Raw genomic sequence first — 22097 nt, 5'->3', positions numbered from 1 at the left:
CTGGAAGGACACAATTGATATAAAATCTATTTGGGGTACCAAATATTGGCAAGTGCAGGGCATTAAATCACTGCATCACACTTGTCTGATTCCATCTCAACTTATGTTTCTGAATCAGACAGTACAGCAGACTAAGGGGTCCATTAGGATGTAGGGCGGATCGCCACCTCTTGCATGGCAGTGGCGATCCGCCCTACATCCTGACCCCCCACCACCCATTTCCCCCCGCCCCTGCCCTTACGAACCCTATCACGCCCTTGACAATGACCATTCCAACGATCCCCCTCAACCTACACAGGCCCATCAAACATAACACTAGAGGCATCATGGCCAACAACCTAAAAAGAGTCCCCCTCACCCTAGAACCCAGTTCATCCCTCATCACGCCCCGCATTAAATGCATCCTCTTAAATTGTAGATCGGCTGCTAGACATGCAGCAGATATAGCCGACCTCATTCTCGCACAAGATCTCGACTTGATACTGCTTACTGAAACTTGGCTAAGTGAATCCTCTTCTCCTATCATTGACATACTAGTACCTCCTAACTATGACATCATCAGATTGGGTAGAGCTGACAAAACAGGCGGGGGCATCGCCTGTATACACAGGAGTAGTATATCAGTAAACAGATCACTTACCCCGGTATTCCCTTCCTGCGAATACATATGCCTCAACATCACTAGTAATGACAAACCACTCTGCTCCTTACACACGATATATCATCCTCCAGGTAACAACCTGGCCTTCATTGAGCACGTCATGGACATGATATCAACAAACACCGGGCGCCAAAATACACAAATATTCTTAGGTGACTTCAATCTCCATTGGAACGACTCCAAGGATGTAATGGTGAATAGCCTCAAAAACTTCTTAGAGGACCTAGACCTTACTCAAATATGCAACAGCCCCACACACGACAAAGGCTCAATACTGGATATAATAATCTCAAAAAGAGATTGCACTCAGCTAGACTCGATCCAACCTTGCGACTGGTCAGATCATCATATCGTCACCTTCTTTATCAAGGAAGTAGTGCAATTGAAACCGACGCAACCCACAAGACCTAAAGTCTGGAAAAGAGATACCAAAAAAATAAACCCTAACACCTTCCCATCGTCCAGTTACAACCTACTCCTGCCACCCCCTGGATCGTCGGAAGTCCATGACCTTACCAACCACTACCTGAATACCATGACCAAGATAATAAATGAGGTAGCCCCCCTGCAACTTAAGAGAGCCTCCATAAAGGACTCCAAACCGTGGTTCAATGGCACGCTCAACAATGACAGACGCTCCCTCCGAGCCTCGGAGCGCACCTGGAGGTCATCTCCCACAGCCAGCCACCTAAATACACTAAGGCAAAAGAGAAACGCATACTTCAGAAAGATCAAGCGCACTAAAGCAGAATTCTTCAGCCACCAACTAGACCAGGCGAGAAATCGTCCCAAAAAACTCTTCGAACTAATTAAAACCCAATGTAAGGACACCCCTCAACGTCCACAACACTTAGACTGCCGGCAACCCAACTGCGAAGATTTCTCTGCCTTCTTCACTCTGAAGACAGATAATATCAAGATGGACCTCATCAATGATCTAACCCTACACATGGGATCGCACACAAAGTCCTCCCCTGAATTACCAATTGCACTAGCCCACTTCCCATCACAGCCTAACCCTAAAAACGACGCCAACTGGTCATCCTTTGCGACATACTCCGAAGAAGCCATAAGTAAAATACTTGGGGACTTGAACCCTGCCAATCACTTTGCCGATCCTCTACCCGCAAACGCCGTTAAAGACCTAACACCATTACTTCTGCCCCTCTGGACTAAGATCATAAACAGTTCACTTCAACAAGGCTGCATCCCGGACACCCTCAAGATGGGGCAGGTCTCACCCATTCTAAAGAAACCCACGGCGGACCCGACAGACCTAAACAACTATCGCCCTATCTCCAACATCCCTACACTAGCCAAACTCTTGGAAAAATGTGTACACCTCCAACTGACAAGGCATATTGACCACTTTGACTTGCTGAATAAATTCCAATCAGGATTCCGAGTAGGTTACAGTACTGAATCAGCCATGACACACATAATTGATGACGCGCTACAAATCCTGGATCAAAACGGAGCCTGCCTACTCATCCTGCTAGACTTATCATCAGCTTTTGATACGGTCAAGCACGAGAACCTGCTGGATCTCCTGAAGCATAGAATGGGTTTATCAGGTGCAGTGTTAAACTGGTTTACCTAATTTCTCCAAAATCGAACACAACAATTTAAGGCCAACAACACCATGTCAAAACCCGTACCAGTTACACTAGGAGTACCGCAAGGGTCCTCTTTATCCCCGACCTTGTTTAACCTGTTCATGGAACCCCTCACCGAACTTCTTCAAGTATCTAACGTGCACTACCACATGTACGCGGATGACACGCAACTATACCTCAAGATCAACACTTTAGAAGACATCAAACTGCTCAACACAACGCTTGGGGACACTGAGATATGGCTGGCAAAAAAACATCTAAAATTAAATGCCCAAAAAACCGAATTCCTGCTTATAGCTCCACCCACCAAAGTCCCTGTAATGCAAGAGTGGATAAAACACCTGACGGCACTCAATGTTCAACCTACCATCGTTGACTCAGCTAAATCATTGGGAATAACTCTTGACAGTAGCCTCAATATGCAAAAACATATCAGCAATGCTACAAAGGGAGCTAACTACCAGATCAACACACTGAGGAAGCTGAAACCTTTCCTACCAAGCAAGGACTTCAAGCAAGCAGTACAAGCACTAGTTATCCCCAGAGTGGATTACGGAAGCGTCTCTCTCTGCGGCCTTCCCAAAGCAACTACGGCACCACTAAGAGCCTCAATCAATGCTGCAGCGAGACTTATCACCGGTTCGAAAAGAAATGTACACATCTCACCAGACCTCAGATCACTGAACTGGCTCCCCCTGGAAGCCAGAATTCACTTAAAGATAGCGCGTATGACGCACAAAGCCATGCACCACAACGCACCTAGATATCTAACACAGAAGCTGACTATCTCTGGTGGGCTCAGATCCTCCAGAAGCGCGGAAAAACTATTACTAAAACCACAGCGATTCAACAAGAAAAAAACATACAACCGAACCTTCTCAGGAATGGCCCCAAGAATCTGGAATGCTTTACCAGCTGAAACCAGACTTAACCCCTCTACTGTCTCATTCAAAAAGGAAGTAAAATCAATCCTCATGGCCAAATTCACCTGAATAAGGCCCAATGTTTTGTGATGAACTACCACAGCGCGGCCATTTCCCTGACTAGGACAAGGAACCGGCTAAGCAATCTGGACATTCCATATTCCTGTTGCTTATCGCATGAGGATAGCGTGCTGTTCTACCTAATCACCTTGCTTGTGTAACATGTTTTGTGTATTGATGCTTCATCTCGTCTTTTGTTTATGTATAAAAACTTTACTTCTGTTACGCGCTCTGATACCCGTAAGGGTCTTGTCCGCGCTCTATAAAACTCTCAAATAAATAAATAAATAAATAAATATTAGTATGGCGGGGGCACCCGGAAAGACCGTCCGCCGGTTTTCCGCCGGTCGACTAGTCGACCGGGCGGAAAAGGTGCTCAATATGGTGGCAGTGTCTGCATGACACCGCCATCCATATTTGGATACAGGCTAAGACGTGCGGGGATTGCTGTTGGGGGCCCGTTGCGGGCCCCAAGTGTAGGGGGGTGGGGGGTGCACATGACCCCCCTGCGTTGTCATGCATATGGTGCCAGGCACCTCGCGGTGCCTGTCACCTTGTGCATGACAATGCACACAGTGCATTCCCAGCATTGTGGCAGGCGGTGCTCACCACTGCCCTCCACAATGCTGGGAATGGAGGATGCCACGGTGGCATCCTAATTGCAGGTGTGGGACTGCCGCACCACTGGCGGCCAGTCCCAGCACCGCTAGGGTGGCGGGCGGACTAAAGTCCACCTGCTATCCTAATGGAGCCCTTAGTGTTTTGAATTAGCCGCTGCTAAAAACTTGAATATTCCCTCAATTCCATCCTTGGCTGCCTTTGACAAATGGCATACAAATAACAACTATACGATGGAGGAGATAACTGTCATGTTTTAGAATGGTACTCCTCATTCTTTAGATATAGACCCTTTGGGCTGGTTCCTATTGCCAACAAGCTCTAATTCTTGCCAATTATGCTTCATTAATGCCACAAAGGGCTTTACACAAAGTAGACTGAATCTTCACTTCCCACATTCTCATGCTGTTACCAAATATTCTGTTGGTAAATTTTGTCAACAGTGGTTGGAACATTCACTGTCTGTGAATCAACATCTTTCCCTTTTGTCCGATGACATAGGTCTTGCTGATTTCCTTTTAGGGCCAAAATAACCTCGAAACTAAACGTTTTGTTCATGCTGCATATAATGAATATTGGACAATGTCATAGATGAAAGCGGCAGTACACCTCCGTCAATATGATCAGGATATTTTGGAAAAAGTTATTGCCGTTGTTCATAACAGTATTAACACTCTGTCTTCCCGTATATCTACTTTGGATAACATTGTATCCTCTGTAATTGACATTGTTCAAAATGAAGTGTCTGTTTTGTATCATGGTCAAATCAGCTATGTTCTATTATGCAATTTTGTTGGACCTTCTAAACACTTAAAAGTGGAAAGGTACCATGGGATTACCTAAATGTTTCTGCACTGTTTTTACAATTTAATTTGACAGATAAACAAAAACCAATGTCAATGAAAGATGCAACTTATACCATGTTACATATTGAAAAATTACTATTTTCGAGAAACTGATACAGCTGTGTGTTTAATACATATGGCTCCCCTGGTTGCTCGAGACCTGCCCTGACTCCCCTGATTGTGGTGAGTCTCCTGGCCCTTGCTGGTCCCAACATTACACCTTCTTCTACTCCTTTGTTGGTTGCATTTGCCAAGGCTTGATGGTACTCCCGCCGGACACCAACCCCTCAACTCTCGACATCCAATGTGGGACAGCTCATGTGTGGCTCTTGGTCTTCCACAGCATCGCCTGGTCCACACAGCTGCAGTTTCAAGGTCACCATCAGCTCTCCTGCAGCACCCAATATCGGTCGGCATTCATCTTCTGTACCTCCTTTCACTGCTTGTAGTGAAAGCAGTTTTTAAGTCTTGAAATGCTTTGTCAGCCTAATTATTCCATTGGAATATTTGTTCTTTTTATTAATAGTTGTGTGATTGGTGTCACTATTTTCATAACTTTTGCAATAAAGCGCCTATAAAAATTGACAAATCCTAGTACTCTCTGAACTTCTTTTACTGAATTTGGGGGTGGCCAATTAGTTATTACTTCTACCTTTTTGGGGTCCATTGTGATGCCATTTGGTGACAGAGAGTATCCTAAGAATTCTACAGAATGGACATGAAATACACATGTCTCCATTTTAGCGTACAGGGAGTGTTCTCTAAGCCTTTGCAACACATCATTTGCAACATTTTTTGAAAAAGCAAGTATATCGTCAAAATAGACAATAACACAGATGTCAAGAAGGTCATAAAGCACCTCGTTTATGAAATACTGAAATGCTGCTGGGGCATTGCATAGTCCAAACAGCATAACAGTATAATCAAATAAACCGAATTTAGTGCGGAAGGCAGTTTTCCACTCATCGCCTTCCTTCACGTATATTAGGTGGTATGTGCCCCGAAGATCTAACTTGGTATAGATGGTTGAACCCTTTACCTGATCTAACAGGACGGGAATTAGCGGTAAAGGATAGCGATTCTTTATGGTAGCTTTGTTGACTGCGCGATAATCTATACACGCCCTGAGATCTCCTGATTTTTTAGCTACGAAGAAGAGTGGAGAAGGGACTAGAGAGGTAGAATGACATATGAAACCTTTTTCAAGCAACTCATCAAGATATTTTCTTAGATATGGAGTTTCAGGTTCTGTGTGTGCATATATTCGACTATAAGACAATGTGGTTCTAGGTATTAGGTCTATTCTACAATCATATACCCTATGAGGTGAAAGTTGTGTGGCTTGAACAGAGTCAAAAACATCATTATAATCCCGATATTCTTTGGGCGAGAATATACTTTGATTTACCTGCGTGCTGGCACAGGGCAAAGGATAAATGGGGTCTTGTGCTTCTTGATAGTAATGGGTTCCACAGAAGGTTAAATCTAAACTTACTGTTCTTTGCATCCAATTGATTTTAGGATTATGTTTTTCTAACCAGGGTATCCCTAATATTATTCCGAAAGTTGGGGTGTTGATAAGGTCAAACGTTATTTGCTCAGTATGACCATTTTCACTTACAACGGTCAAAGGCACAGTGTGAAAGCGAATTAGACCTGAGGACAAGGCAGAATCATCCACTGCTCTTACCAGTTCAGGTTCTCCTTTGGCTATTTGGGAAATCCTAGCTTTTTAGCCAGACATAGATCAAAAAAATTACCTCTAGTGACGGAATCCAAGAGGATAGATAAAATATGTCTTTGTTGAACAGTTATTTTAACTGTCATTAGGATCATCATGTGTCTAGGAAAATTATTACTAATGTTTGGTATTTTTTTTAGATCTTTGATCTGAATTTTCTCGAAGAGACGATCTCTCCATTCTTTGAGAACGTTAGTTTCCCGAATCAGATTGTTCAATGTTTATGTTAGCCACTACTCTCTTCCTCTTAGGTTTAACAGTACACTCTTTTGAAAAGTGTCCTGCTTTACTGCAATATAGACACAAATTTTCATTGCGACGCCTTTCAATTTCTTCGGAAGATAGTGGCCCTTTGATTCCACCTATCTGCATAAGTTCAGGTTTATTAAGATTAATCTCTTTTTCTTTCATTTCTGATTTAACAAAAAAAGGTCTAAATTCTGCTTGGGGTTTTTTGATCTTTCTTTCACTTAAACGATGATCTAGTTTTACAACTGAATTAACAAACTCTCCATAATCATCAGGAAAATCCACAATGTGCGCTAATGAATCTTTTAATTCGTCTCTAAGACCTCTGTAAAACACTGAGGTGCGTTTCTCTTTGGGCCAATGTTTCTCAGATAAAAGACGGTTAAATGTGGTGATGTAGGAGCTCGTTGTCACTAGCTTGTACAAAAGCATGGCATGCAAAATGGCGAGTCATTGATTCTCTGAATGCATCAACATTATATAGGAGAGGGTCATTGTTGTCAGCAAGAGGTATAGCCCAATTAGCTGCCACACCGCCTAAGTAAGAGATAATGAAAGCTGTTTTAGCTGAATCAGTGTTGAAAATTTGAGGTTTGCAAAGAAAATGCATTTGGTACTGGTTCATGAAGAAGGCAAAACAGGAACTTTCCCCCGTAAAGCGTTTGGGGTTAGCTGTAGGAACATGAGTAGAAGTAACTAATGTTTTGATTAGGTCGCTGTGAAACTGAACTTGGCTGAGAGAAGGTAGAAGGGCCAAACTTGGGTGGTGTTAAAATTGGACGATGTTCTGAAACTTTAGTGTCTCTCCATTGCGTAAAAACCGTCCTTCTCTTTAATAGTTCTTCCCTAAGAATGTGATTTTCTTGCTTCAATTATTGCATCTCTAACTGCAGACCTCAAATTGCTTCTGAGAGTTGTGAGGTTTCCACAGACAAATCCATGTTCACTCGTCGTCAAAAAGAGCTAATAATAAGTGGCTTGGTCTTCTGTCAGGCAAGCCACTCACCTGTTCTCCTTGCTCTTGTTGACGATGACTAAACCCCAGTCTCCTTAGGAACTAACAAATAGGCAGAGTAAGAGAGCACTCTGACCATCTGAAGACCCCATGGGGAAAGGGGGATGAGAATGAGAAACGAGAAAGAGAGAGTGCTTTTATGATATGCCTGTTTGGTTCACCTTGTCTTCTCTGGGATAGCGTCTTCTGAAACTTTCTGTTGGACCGGGAAGGATATCTCTGTCAGTCGGGGCTTCAAAAGAATTGTAGCACTCAAGCAGCAAGGACATTCCAGAAGACCTCTATATAAAATATGAACATTGTTACTCTTTTGTTTAGTCAGCTATTAACTCAAAATTATTCTATATCTCTATTCTAACAACTATACCTATATTAAACATATTCCGTTTTGCACATTCTCTTTATAACGTATATATTGACTCTATTGACTCTTGTCCTTAATTCTTGGTTCTGGAAAGCATTGGGGGAAAAATACATACACTTCACATATACAATTGTAAATCAGTTCTTATTGGTTTTCATACTTATCATCATCATTTTACATGCACCTGATGTGCGTGGTTAATTCTCATACCACATTGTCCCAATACCTCCAAGTCAAATAAAAGATTGTTTCGCAAATAACTTTAAAGAAAATAACATGTGTCTCCTGATAGTTCAATTATTCCTGCAAATTGTTTTTAGGCAGATTCTTTTCTTTGGTTAAAGTTCCTTTGTGATCCAACAAAGGATTTTATCAAAAGATTCTTCATGAGTCAAAATAATAATAATGTTATACTTTTCTGTTAGTGTATTTTAAAAGAAATAATTAAGGAAGAATTGCTTGACTCACCAATTGATTTTTCTTATGCTTTGAAAGGGTTTTAAAGCTATAAGTAACTTATCTCTTTCTTTTGTTTCCTTAGGGTCTGCTCTGCGAGCCAGAACCGGAAGGGAAGAAATCGGAAGAAGATCCGGGGGAGCCCAGGAGCCATGGAGAGGAAGTTGAGGAATGCAGCAGCCGGGACGCAATAGGAGCCATGGAGCAGAGCCGAGGAATGCAGTAGCTGTGGAAGAAGCGCCCACAGCAGGAGACCAGAGAAACAGGTAAGGGCTGGCAATTAGACGAGACCAAGCACTTGACGTTACACGCAAGCTGTTTAAATACCTTCCTACCGCTCATGTAGATAATTGCCAATTCGTGTTCCAAGTGTTAACTGTTGACAAGTGAAATGCAAATGTTTGTAGTTTGTTGGCCTTTTCCTGATTCTAACGTTAAACCATGTGCTGTGGCTTGTGACAATAATTTCAGAGTTTTCTTTTTAATATTAATTTCAAACATGCTGACAGTGTTTCGTGTTCACAACACATTTCTTCTGAAACCTCTTTATACAATTGGAGGAACAAAGATAATATATCTTCAGAATACATTTAAAGAACAGGCACTATAAAATGCGACAGAATATGAATGACTAGCATGAGTGAAAACCTTAATACCCATGACATGGGGCCTTGTCTGCCAACAGGCCTGCTTTTTCATCCACTAGGATCAGAGCAGGTAGCCACAGCTTTATTAATAAAGTCTTTTCTGTGTGATCTGCTGAATTTAGACATCATTTAGGGCATGGATGGCATTGGATTGAGTTGGGGAAGTGTGCTTTTGGGGGTGGCCTTTGTGATGTTGTTGGGCCTGGCCATGTGGCTGGTGGCCATTTTGAGGCCTAGGCCTGCAAGCTTGCCTGGCCTTGTCTGCCAACAGGCCTGCTTTTTCATCCACTAGGATCAGAGCAGGTAGCCACAGCTTTATTAATCAAGTGTTTTCTGTGTGATCTGTTGAATTTAGACATCATTTAGGGCATGGATGGCATTGGATTGAGTTGGGGAAGTGTGTTTTTTGGGGGTGGCCTTTGTGATGTTGTTGGGCATGGCCATGTGGCTGGTGGCCATTTTGAGGCCTAGGCCTGCAAGCTTGCCTGGCCTTGTCTGCCAACAGGCCTGCTTTTTCATCCACTAGGATCAGAGCAGGTAGCCACAGCTTTATTAATCAAGTGTTTTCTGTGTGAACTGCTGAATTTAGACATCATTTAGGACATGGATGGCATTGGATTGAGTTGGGGAAGTGTGTTTTTTGGGTGTGGCCTTTGTGATGTTGTTGGGCCTGGCCATGTGGCTGGTGGCAATTTTGAGGCCTAGGCCTGCAAGCTTGCTTGGCCTTGTCTGCCAACAGGCCTGCTTTTTCATCCACTAGGATCAGACCAGGTAGCCACAGCTTTATTAATCAAGTGTTTTCTGTGTGATCTGCTGAACTTAGACATCATTTAGGGCATGGATGGCATTGGATTGAGTTGGGGAAGTGTGTTTTTTGGGGGTGGCCTTTGTGATGTTGTTGGGCCTGGCCATGTGGCTGGTGGCCATTTTGAGGCCTAGGCCTGCAAGCTTGCCTGGCCTTGTCTGCCAACAGGCCTGCTTTTTCATCCACTAGGATCAGAGCAGGTAGCCACAGCTTTATTAATCAAGTGTTTTCTGTGTGATCTGCTGAATTTAGACATCATTTAGGGCATGGATGGCATTGGATTGAGTTGGGGAAGTGTGTTTTTTGGGGGTGGCCTTTGTGATGTTGTTGGGCCTGGCCATGTGGCTGGTTGCCATTTTGAGGCCTAGGCCTGCAAGCTTGCCTGGCCTTGTCTGCCAACAGGCCTGCTTTTTCATCCACTAGGATCAGAGCAGGTAGCCACAGCTTTATTAATCAAGTGTTTTCTGTGTGATCTGCTGAATTTTGACATCATTTAGGGCATGGATGGCATTGGATTGAGTTGGGGAAGTGTGTTTTTTGGGGGTGGCCTTTCTGATGTTGGTTGTCTTAAAGACATGCTTTTGTTGTATGTGTCTGGTGTGTTGGTGTGCAATGCATGCACCCTGCAGAGCTTTTTGGGGCCTGTGAATGTTCGTATTTACATTTTGTTGCATTAAAAAGGCAGAGCAGTGTGCTTTAGCAGGCATCCTTTACCTGGCTTTTATAGGCCTTTTGTCAGCTCCTGGTGGTTCCCAGGCCCCCGGCTTGTTTGTGATCTGTGTGTGTCCATGTGGGTGGTGGCCTTTTTTGGTGTTTGGACTGTGAGTTATTAGTGTCCTGCTTTTGGAACGACTCCAAGGATGTAATGGTGAATAGCCTCAAAAACTTCTTAGAGGACCTAGACCTTACTCAAATATGCAACAGCCCCACACACGACAAAGGCTCAATACTGGATATAATAATCTCAAAAAGAGATTGCACTCAGCTAGACTCGATCCAACCTTGCGACTGGTCAGATCATCATATCGTCACCTTCTTTATCAAGGAAGTAGTGCAATTGAAACCGACGCAACCCACAAGACCTAAAGTCTGGAAAAGAGATACCAAAAAAATAAACCCTAACACCTTCCCATCGTCCAGTTACAACCTACTCCTGCCACCCCCTGGATCGTCGGAAGTCCATGACCTTACCAACCACTACCTGAATACCATGACCAAGATAATAAATGAGGTAGCCCCCCTGCAACTTAAGAGAGCCTCCATAAAGGACTCCAAACCGTGGTTCAATGGCACGCTCAACAATGACAGACGCTCCCTCCGAGCCTCGGAGCGCACCTGGAGGTCATCTCCCACAGCCAGCCACCTAAATACACTAAGGCAAAAGAGAAACGCATACTTCAGAAAGATCAAGCGCACTAAAGCAGAATTCTTCAGCCACCAACTAGACCAGGCGAGAAATCGTCCCAAAAAACTCTTCGAACTAATTAAAACCCAATGTAAGGACACCCCTCAACGTCCACAACACTTAGACTGCCGGCAACCCAACTGCGAAGATTTCTCTGCCTTCTTCACTCTGAAGACAGATAATATCAAGATGGACCTCATCAATGATCTAACCCTACACATGGGATCGCACACAAAGTCCTCCCCTGAATTACCAATTGCACTAGCCCACTTCCCATCACAGCCTAACCCTAAAAACGACGCCAACTGGTCATCCTTTGCGACATACTCCGAAGAAGCCATAAGTAAAATACTTGGGGACTTGAACCCTGCCAATCACTTTGCCGATCCTCTACCCGCAAACGCCGTTAAAGACCTAACACCATTACTTCTGCCCCTCTGGACTAAGATCATAAACAGTTCACTTCAACAAGGCTGCATCCCGGACACCCTCAAGATGGGGCAGGTCTCACCCATTCTAAAGAAACCCACGGCGGACCCGACAGACCTAAACAACTATCGCCCTATCTCCAACATCCCTACACTAGCCAAACTCTTGGAAAAATGTGTACACCTCCAACTGACAAGGCATATTGACCACTTTGACTTGCTGAATAAATTCCAATCAGGATTCCGAGTAGGTTACAGTACTGAATCAGCCATGACACACATAATTGATGACGCGCTACAAATCCTGGATCAAAACGGAGCCTGCCTACTCATCCTGCTAGACTTATCATCAGCTTTTGATACGGTCAAGCACGAGAACCTGCTGGATCTCCTGAAGCATAGAATGGGTTTATCAGGTGCAGTGTTAAACTGGTTTACCTAATTTCTCCAAAATCGAACACAACAATTTAAGGCCAACAACACCATGTCAAAACCCGTACCAGTTACACTAGGAGTACCGCAAGGGTCCTCTTTATCCCCGACCTTGTTTAACCTGTTCATGGAACCCCTCACCGAACTTCTTCAAGTATCTAACGTGCACTACCACATGTACGCGGATGACACGCAACTATACCTCAAGATCAACACTTTAGAAGACATCAAACTGCTCAACACAACGCTTGGGGACACTGAGATATGGCTGGCAAAAAAACATCTAAAATTAAATGCCCAAAAAACCGAATTCCTGCTTATAGCTCCACCCACCAAAGTCCCTGTAATGCAAGAGTGGATAAAACACCTGACGGCACTCAATGTTCAACCTACCATCGTTGACTCAGCTAAATCATTGGGAATAACTCTTGACAGTAGCCTCAATATGCAAAAACATATCAGCAATGCTACAAAGGGAGCTAACTACCAGATCAACACACTGAGGAAGCTGAAACCTTTCCTACCAAGCAAGGACTTCAAGCAAGCAGTACAAGCACTAGTTATCCCCAGAGTGGATTACGGAAGCGTCTCTCTCTGCGGCCTTCCCAAAGCAACTACGGCACCACTAAGAGCCTCAATCAATGCTGCAGCGAGACTTATCACCGGTTCGAAAAGAAATGTACACATCTCACCAGACCTCAGATCACTGAACTGGCTCCCCCTGGAAGCCAGAATTCACTTAAAGATAGCGCGTATGACGCACAAAGCCATGCACCACAACGCACCTAGATATCTAACACAGAAGCTGACTATCTCTGGTGGGCTTAGATCCTCCAGAAGCGCGGAAAAACTATTACTAAAACCACAGCGATTCAACAAGAAAAAAACATACAACCGAACCTTCTCAGGAATGGCCCCAAGAATCTGGAATGCTTTACCAGCTGAAACCAGACTTAACCCCTCTACTGTCTCATTCAAAAAGGAAGTAAAATCAATCCTCATGGCCAAATTCACCTGAATAAGGCCCAATGTTTTGTGATGAACTACCACAGCGCGGCCATTTCCCTGACTAGGACAAGGAACCGGCTAAGCAATCTGGACATTCCATATTCCTGTTGCTTATCGCATGAGGATAGCGTGCTGTTCTACCTAATCACCTTGCTTGTGTAACATGTTTTGTGTATTGATGCTTCATCTCGTCTTTTGTTTATGTATAAAAACTTTACTTCTGTTACGCGCTCTGATACCCGTAAGGGTCTTGTCCGCGCTCTATAAAACTCTCAAATAAATAAATAAATAAATAAATATTAGTATGGCGGGGGCACCCGGAAAGACCGTCCGCCGGTTTTCCGCCGGTCGACTAGTCGACCGGGCGGAAAAGGTGCTCAATATGGTGGCAGTGTCTGCATGACACCGCCATCCATATTTGGATACAGGCTAAGACGTGCGGGGATTGCTGTTGGGGGCCCGTTGCGGGCCCCAAGTGTAGGGGGGTGGGGGGTGCACATGACCCCCCTGCGTTGTCATGCATATGGTGCCAGGCACCTCGCGGTGCCTGTCACCTTGTGCATGACAATGCACACAGTGCATTCCCAGCATTGTGGCAGGCGGTGCTCACCACTGCCCTCCACAATGCTGGGAATGGAGGATGCCACGGTGGCATCCTAATTGCAGGTGTGGGACTGCCGCACCACTGGCGGCCAGTCCCAGCACCGCTAGGGTGGCGGGCGGACTAAAGTCCACCTGCTATCCTAATGGGGCCCTTAGTGTTTTGAATTAGCCGCTGCTAAAAACTTGAATATTCCCTCAATTCCATCCTTGGCTGCCTTTGACAAATGGCATACAAATAACAACTATACGATGGAGGAGATAACTGTCATGTTTTAGAATGGTACTCCTCATTCTTTAGATATAGACCCTTTGGGCTGGTTCCTATTGCCAACAAGCTCTAATTCTTGCCAATTATGCTTCATTAATGCCACAAAGGGCTTTACACAAAGTAGACTGAATCTTCACTTCCCACATTCTCATGCTGTTACCAAATATTCTGTTGGTAAATTTTGTCAACAGTGGTTGGAACATTCACTGTCTGTGAATCAACATCTTTCCCTTTTGTCCGATGACATAGGTCTTGCTGATTTCCTTTTAGGGCCAAAATAACCTCGAAACTAAACGTTTTGTTCATGCTGCATATAATGAATATTGGACAATGTCATAGATGAAAGCGGCAGTACACCTCCGTCAATATGATCAGGATATTTTGGAAAAAGTTATTGCCGTTGTTCATAACAGTATTAACACTCTGTCTTCCCGTATATCTACTTTGGATAACATTGTATCCTCTGTAATTGACATTGTTCAAAATGAAGTGTCTGTTTTGTATCATGGTCAAATCAGCTATGTTCTATTATGCAATTTTGTTGGACCTTCTAAACACTTAAAAGTGGAAAGGTACCATGGGATTACCTAAATGTTTCTGCACTGTTTTTACAATTTAATTTGACAGATAAACAAAAACCAATGTCAATGAAAGATGCAACTTATACCATGTTACATATTGAAAAATTACTATTTTCGAGAAACTGATACAGCTGTGTGTTTAATACATATGGCTCCCCTGGTTGCTCGAGACCTGCCCTGACTCCCCTGATTGTGGTGAGTCTCCTGGCCCTTGCTGGTCCCAACATTACACCTTCTTCTACTCCTTTGTTGGTTGCATTTGCCAAGGCTTGATGGTACTCCCGCCGGACACCAACCCCTCAACTCTCGACATCCAATGTGGGACAGCTCATGTGTGGCTCTTGGTCTTCCACAGCATCGCCTGGTCCACACAGCTGCAGTTTCAAGGTCACCATCAGCTCTCCTGCAGCACCCAATATCGGTCGGCATTCATCTTCTGTACCTCCTTTCACTGCTTGTAGTGAAAGCAGTTTTTAAGTCTTGAAATGCTTTGTCAGCCTAATTATTCCATTGGAATATTTGTTCTTTTTATTAATAGTTGTGTGATTGGTGTCACTATTTTCATAACTTTTGCAATAAAGCGCCTATAAAAATTGACAAATCCTAGTACTCTCTGAACTTCTTTTACTGAATTTGGGGGTGGCCAATTAGTTATTACTTCTACCTTTTTGGGGTCCATTGTGATGCCATTTGGTGACAGAGAGTATCCTAAGAATTCTACAGAATGGACATGAAATACACATGTCTCCATTTTAGCGTACAGGGAGTGTTCTCTAAGCCTTTGCAACACATCATTTGCAACATTTTTTGAAAAAGCAAGTATATCGTCAAAATAGACAATAACACAGATGTCAAGAAGGTCATAAAGCACCTCGTTTATGAAATACTGAAATGCTGCTGGGGCATTGCATAGTCCAAACAGCATAACAGTATAATCAAATAAACCGAATTTAGTGCGGAAGGCAGTTTTCCACTCATCGCCTTCCTTCACGTATATTAGGTGGTATGTGCCCCGAAGATCTAACTTGGTATAGATGGTTGAACCCTTTACCTGATCTAACAGGACGGGAATTAGCGGTAAAGGATAGCGATTCTTTATGGTAGCTTTGTTGACTGCGCGATAATCTATACACGCCCTGAGATCTCCTGATTTTTTAGCTACGAAGAAGAGTGGAGAAGGGACTAGAGAGGTAGAATGACATATGAAACCTTTTTCAAGCAACTCATCAAGATATTTTCTTAGATATGGAGTTTCAGGTTCTGTGTGTGCATATATTCGACTATAAGACAATGTGGTTCTAGGTATTAGGTCTATTCTACAATCATATACCCTATGAGGTGAAAGTTGTGTGGCTTGAACAGAGTCAAAAACATCATTATAATCCCGATATTCTTTGGGCGAGAATATACTTTGATTTACCTGCGTGCTGGCACAGGGCAAAGGATAAATGGGGTCTTGTGCTTCTTGATAGTAATGGGTTCCACAGAAGGTTAAATCTAAACTTACTGTTCTTTGCATCCAATTGATTTTAGGATTATGTTTTTCTAACCAGGGTATCCCTAATATTATTCCGAAAGTTGGGGTGTTGATAAGGTCAAACGTTATTTGCTCAGTATGACCATTTTCACTTACAACGGTCAAAGGCACAGTGTGAAAGCGAATTAGACCTGAGGACAAGGCAGAATCATCCACTGCTCTTACCAGTTCAGGTTCTCCTTTGGCTATTTGGGAAATCCTAGCTTTTTAGCCAGACATAGATCAAAAAAATTACCTCTAGTGACGGAATCCAAGAGGATAGATAAAATATGTCTTTGTTGAACAGTTATTTTAACTGTCATTAGGATCATCATGTGTCTAGGAAAATTATTACTAATGTTTGGTATTTTTTTTAGATCTTTGATCTGAATTTTCTCGAAGAGACGATCTCTCCATTCTTTGAGAACGTTAGTTTCCCGAATCAGATTGTTCAATGTTTATGTTAGCCACTACTCTCTTCCTCTTAGGTTTAACAGTACACTCTTTTGAAAAGTGTCCTGCTTTACTGCAATATAGACACAAATTTTCATTGCGACGCCTTTCAATTTCTTCGGAAGATAGTGGCCCTTTGATTCCACCTATCTGCATAAGTTCAGGTTTATTAAGATTAATCTCTTTTTCTTTCATTTCTGATTTAACAAAAAAAGGTCTAAATTCTGCTTGGGGTTTTTTGATCTTTCTTTCACTTAAACGATGATCTAGTTTTACAACTGAATTAACAAACTCTCCATAATCATCAGGAAAATCCACAATGTGCGCTAATGAATCTTTTAATTCGTCTCTAAGACCTCTGTAAAACACTGAGGTGCGTTTCTCTTTGGGCCAATGTTTCTCAGATAAAAGACGGTTAAATGTGGTGATGTAGGAGCTCGTTGTCACTAGCTTGTACAAAAGCATGGCATGCAAAATGGCGAGTCATTGATTCTCTGAATGCATCAACATTATATAGGAGAGGGTCATTGTTGTCAGCAAGAGGTATAGCCCAATTAGCTGCCACACCGCCTAAGTAAGAGATAATGAAAGCTGTTTTAGCTGAATCAGTGTTGAAAATTTGAGGTTTGCAAAGAAAATGCATTTGGTACTGGTTCATGAAGAAGGCAAAACAGGAACTTTCCCCCGTAAAGCGTTTGGGGTTAGCTGTAGGAACATGAGTAGAAGTAACTAATGTTTTGATTAGGTCGCTGTGAAACTGAACTTGGCTGAGAGAAGGTAGAAGGGCCAAACTTGGGTGGTGTTAAAATTGGACGATGTTCTGAAACTTTAGTGTCTCTCCATTGCGTAAAAACCGTCCTTCTCTTTAATAGTTCTTCCCTAAGAATGTGATTTTCTTGCTTCAATTATTGCATCTCTAACTGCAGACCTCAAATTGCTTCTGAGAGTTGTGAGGTTTCCACAGACAAATCCATGTTCACTCGTCGTCAAAAAGAGCTAATAATAAGTGGCTTGGTCTTCTGTCAGGCAAGCCACTCACCTGTTCTCCTTGCTCTTGTTGACGATGACTAAACCCCAGTCTCCTTAGGAACTAACAAATAGGCAGAGTAAGAGAGCACTCTGACCATCTGAAGACCCCATGGGGAAAGGGGGATGAGAATGAGAAACGAGAAAGAGAGAGTGCTTTTATGATATGCCTGTTTGGTTCACCTTGTCTTCTCTGGGATAGCGTCTTCTGAAACTTTCTGTTGGACCGGGAAGGATATCTCTGTCAGTCGGGGCTTCAAAAGAATTGTAGCACTCAAGCAGCAAGGACATTCCAGAAGACCTCTATATAAAATATGAACATTGTTACTCTTTTGTTTAGTCAGCTATTAACTCAAAATTATTCTATATCTCTATTCTAACAACTATACCTATATTAAACATATTCCGTTTTGCACATTCTCTTTATAACGTATATATTGACTCTATTGACTCTTGTCCTTAATTCTTGGTTCTGGAAAGCATTGGGGGAAAAATACATACACTTCACATATACAATTGTAAATCAGTTCTTATTGGTTTTCATACTTATCATCATCATTTTACATGCACCTGATGTGCGTGGTTAATTCTCATACCACATTGTCCCAATACCTCCAAGTCAAATAAAAGATTGTTTCGCAAATAACTTTAAAGAAAATAACATGTGTCTCCTGATAGTTCAATTATTCCTGCAAATTGTTTTTAGGCAGATTCTTTTCTTTGGTTAAAGTTCCTTTGTGATCCAACAAAGGATTTTATCAAAAGATTCTTCATGAGTCAAAATAATAATAATGTTATACTTTTCTGTTAGTGTATTTTAAAAGAAATAATTAAGGAAGAATTGCTTGACTCACCAATTGATTTTTCTTATGCTTTGAAAGGGTTTTAAAGCTATAAGTAACTTATCTCTTTCTTTTGTTTCCTTAGGGTCTGCTCTGCGAGCCAGAACCGGAAGGGAAGAAATCGGAAGAAGATCCGGGGGAGCCCAGGAGCCATGGAGAGGAAGTTGAGGAATGCAGCAGCCGGGACGCAATAGGAGCCATGGAGCAGAGCCGAGGAATGCAGTAGCTGTGGAAGAAGCGCCCACAGCAGGAGACCAGAGAAACAGGTAAGCGCTGGCAATTAGACGAGACCAAGCACTTGACGTTACACGCAAGCTGTTTAAATACCTTCCTACCGCTCATGTAGATAATTGCCAATTCGTGTTCCAAGTGTTAACTGTTGACAAGTGAAATGCAAATGTTTGTAGTTTGTTGGCCTTTTCCTGATTCTAACGTTAAACCATGTGCTGTGGCTTGTGACAATAATTTCAGAGTTTTCTTTTTAATATTAATTTCAAACATGCTGACAGTGTTTCGTGTTCACAACACATTTCTTCTGAAACCTCTTTATACAATTGGAGGAACAAAGATAATATATCTTCAGAATACATTTAAAGAACAGGCACTATAAAATGCGACAGAATATGAATGACTAGCATGAGTGAAAACCTTAATACCCATGACATGGGGCCTTGTCTGCCAACAGGCCTGCTTTTTCATCCACTAGGATCAGAGCAGGTAGCCACAGCTTTATTAATAAAGTCTTTTCTGTGTGATCTGCTGAATTTAGACATCATTTAGGGCATGGATGGCATTGGATTGAGTTGGGGAAGTGTGCTTTTGGGGGTGGCCTTTGTGATGTTGTTGGGCCTGGCCATGTGGCTGGTGGCCATTTTGAGGCCTAGGCCTGCAAGCTTGCCTGGCCTTGTCTGCCAACAGGCCTGCTTTTTCATCCACTAGGATCAGAGCAGGTAGCCACAGCTTTATTAATCAAGTGTTTTCTGTGTGATCTGTTGAATTTAGACATCATTTAGGGCATGGATGGCATTGGATTGAGTTGGGGAAGTGTGTTTTTTGGGGGTGGCCTTTGTGATGTTGTTGGGCATGGCCATGTGGCTGGTGGCCATTTTGAGGCCTAGGCCTGCAAGCTTGCCTGGCCTTGTCTGCCAACAGGCCTGCTTTTTCATCCACTAGGATCAGAGCAGGTAGCCACAGCTTTATTAATCAAGTGTTTTCTGTGTGAACTGCTGAATTTAGACATCATTTAGGACATGGATGGCATTGGATTGAGTTGGGGAAGTGTGTTTTTTGGGTGTGGCCTTTGTGATGTTGTTGGGCCTGGCCATGTGGCTGGTGGCAATTTTGAGGCCTAGGCCTGCAAGCTTGCTTGGCCTTGTCTGCCAACAGGCCTGCTTTTTCATCCACTAGGATCAGACCAGGTAGCCACAGCTTTATTAATCAAGTGTTTTCTGTGTGATCTGCTGAACTTAGACATCATTTAGGGCATGGATGGCATTGGATTGAGTTGGGGAAGTGTGTTTTTTGGGGGTGGCCTTTGTGATGTTGTTGGGCCTGGCCATGTGGCTGGTGGCCATTTTGAGGCCTAGGCCTGCAAGCTTGCCTGGCCTTGTCTGCCAACAGGCCTGCTTTTTCATCCACTAGGATCAGAGCAGGTAGCCACAGCTTTATTAATCAAGTGTTTTCTGTGTGATCTGCTGAATTTAGACATCATTTAGGGCATGGATGGCATTGGATTGAGTTGGGGAAGTGTGTTTTTTGGGGGTGGCCTTTGTGATGTTGTTGGGCCTGGCCATGTGGCTGGTTGCCATTTTGAGGCCTAGGCCTGCAAGCTTGCCTGGCCTTGTCTGCCAACAGGCCTGCTTTTTCATCCACTAGGATCAGAGCAGGTAGCCACAGCTTTATTAATCAAGTGTTTTCTGTGTGATCTGCTGAATTTTGACATCATTTAGGGCATGGATGGCATTGGATTGAGTTGGGGAAGTGTGTTTTTTGGGGGTGGCCTTTCTGATGTTGGTTGTCTTAAAGACATGCTTTTGTTGTATGTGTCTGGTGTGTTGGTGTGCAATGCATGCACCCTGCAGAGCTTTTTGGGGCCTGTGAATGTTCGTATTTACATTTTGTTGCATTAAAAAGGCAGAGCAGTGTGCTTTAGCAGGCATCCTTTACCTGGCTTTTATAGGCCTTTTGTCAGCTCCTGGTGGTTCCCAGGCCCCCGGCTTGTTTGTGATCTGTGTGTGTCCATGTGGGTGGTGGCCTTTTTTGGTGTTTGGACTGTGAGTTATTAGTGTCCTGCTTTTGCCATAGGCCTGCATGGTTTTCCTATTGGCTCTTTGGCTTACTACTTCCATCCATCCACCCCCTTTGCCAGCAGCAGCTCCATGGATGCTGAGATGCTCAAATAATGCAATGGTCCACCCCACTTCCATTAAATTTTTATTTTGTTGTTTATTATTAACTTTCCTATCCTTCCTGAGAGTGTAGTGTGTGGCTGTACACAGTACTAGTAGTAGTATAACATAGCTCTAGTTAAAAAAAAAGTCATAAATGGCTAGACTATCTTTTGCTTGCACTAGTACAGTACTAAGTAACTGAACCACAACAACAAATGCAACATTTCACTGATGTTCTTCTCCTGTCTTATTTGCTTTTAGGTTCACAAAAGACAGAGTAGGAGGTGTCATCAGCATCACCCGGCTACCCGTTGTACTGCCAGCCAGACAGAAGTCCTGCTGCGCATCACATCCACTTGAGACCAGAACTTGTTGTGCATCTGCATCCTGCCTGACATCTGAAGAAGATGGCCCCAAAGAAAGGTACCAGGTCCAGTACCAAGAAAGTTGCCGGTGAGAAGAAGGAACAGAAAAAGCAAGTGCCATTAACCACGACTGGTGGTGTGCCGGCCAATGTTTTTTTTGGCACCAAAGCGTTGTCCGGGAACCAAGCTGGGAGCAGCACAGCAGTCTAACCCCACCAACCTAGGCCCAAGGGCTTTAGTGTCGCAGAGGTAGCCAGTCTGCTAATGAGTAGCGATGTTGAAGAAATGTCATTACCGCAAAGTAGTACACAATCAAGTTCAACGCAGGCGCAAACTCAGCAGATCAGTGTGCAGCCGCCGCAACAAGAACAGCAGCAGCCGCCGCAACAAGAACAGCAGCAGGCGCCGCAACAAGAACAGCAGCAGCCGCCGCAACAAGAACAGCAGCAGCAGCAGCCGCCGCAACAAGAACAGCAGCAGCCGCCGCAACAAGAACAGCAGCAGCCGCCGCAACAAGAACAGCAGCAGCTGCCGCAACAGCCCACCATAGTAGTTGTTGCGCCTGACGTAGGGGCATTTCAGGAAATCGAGCTTCCTGCAGACAAAGTGGAGCAAAGTCAAACCACTGTTTCAGAAGATCTATTGTCTTCCAGACCACCAGCAAGGAAAAGGAGGCTTAGTCCATCATCTTCTTCTTCAAGCCCCGCTTCTGATGATCGTGATGACACTTGGGTCCCACCAGCTCGGTCTGAGAGTGATATACGCCACAAGACAATGCTT

This window comes from Triturus cristatus, chromosome 11 (genome assembly GCF_964204655.1).
Source record: "Triturus cristatus chromosome 11, aTriCri1.1, whole genome shotgun sequence".
NCBI lineage: Eukaryota > Metazoa > Chordata > Amphibia > Caudata > Salamandridae > Triturus > Triturus cristatus.
The sequence above is the reverse complement of the archived record's forward strand: the minus strand, read 5'-3'. Positions refer to the sequence as shown.